Consider the following 996-nt stretch of genomic DNA (forward strand, 5'->3'; position numbering starts at 1 on the left):
GATCAGCTTCGAATGCAAGGAGCAAAGGCCATTGATCTTTGGATTGATGGAAATCTTTATCCACCAGATCCAATATCTGGTGCCCCTCCACCATTCAAAAGCATTACAAGTTTTCTTATGTTTGTTGGTGATGGTTTCAATGGGCTTCTTGGCTATTGTAGGAGATTACACATGTTGTGGCTAGATGAAGTAGCTGAAAAGAGGCAAACACAATTTGTCTTCGACCAGCTTCAAGCGGCATCGACTAAGCAGATCAATGGTTTGATGCAGAGGATTAAAGAGCTCTCAAAGGAGCTTGAGGTGCAGAAGAATAATCTAGCGGATCGTGTGCACACAATAAATCAATTTACCGATAATTATGTTCGTCTTCAACACTCCACTCGTAATCTTCGGTGTCGTGTTCACCATTTCACTCACCTTCCCATGGGATATCACGCAAGGCAAAGAAAACGTAAAGCTGTTGGGTTGCTTTCAAAGACAGCAGGCGCATGCAAGAGGCGTAAACAAACAACCAGGTAAAATTTTTTGTAGGAATTATAGCAGCTTTGAGAAGCAATTAATGAATAAAGCATCTCTCATGGTTGACCATTGTGATTGTAGGGCTTGTGCAACAGCTATACTAGGATGTAACAATGCTGAGGACAATGTTAATGCCTCCCTTCTTCAGCATGTCCTTCAGGAGAAGGATATTATGGAAATGATAACAGGTTCTGGTAATGATAAGCTGCGGGAGACCCTTCGTCAACATTTCTTGAAGGAAATCAAAGAAATTGTCACCCCCAAAGAGATGCTTGATATATGTGACTCAGCAGGTATTAGCCAGAAAGGTTACAGAGCAATATACAGGTCAATCACTTTAGGGTTGCGAGTAAAGGGAGTTATGCAATCCTTGATTCCAACACTTTATAGCTTACAGATGGCAAAGAAGTGTGCTAATGGTGATATTGCATCCATGTTCGAGGGTGGGTACAAGTGGGTGGAGGATATTATGCCAAT

The 996-nt window shown here is 41.9% G+C and overlaps 1 long non-coding RNA gene across 1 annotated transcript; it reads left to right on the forward strand.

The window, feature by feature from the left end:
- The first annotated feature begins 314 nt into the window (after window positions 1–314).
- On the forward strand, window positions 315–774 carry LOC147607971 (uncharacterized). Its single transcript, XR_015264598.1, has 2 exons — window positions 315–515; window positions 601–774. It is a non-coding gene; the product is annotated as an uncharacterized LOC147607971 (long non-coding RNA).
- The last annotated feature ends 222 nt before the right edge of the window (window positions 775–996 follow it).

This window comes from Cibotium barometz, chromosome 54, assembly GCF_041138505.1.
Source record: "Cibotium barometz isolate CiBa-2024 chromosome 54, ASM4113850v1, whole genome shotgun sequence".
Lineage (NCBI taxonomy): Eukaryota > Viridiplantae > Streptophyta > Polypodiopsida > Cyatheales > Cibotiaceae > Cibotium > Cibotium barometz.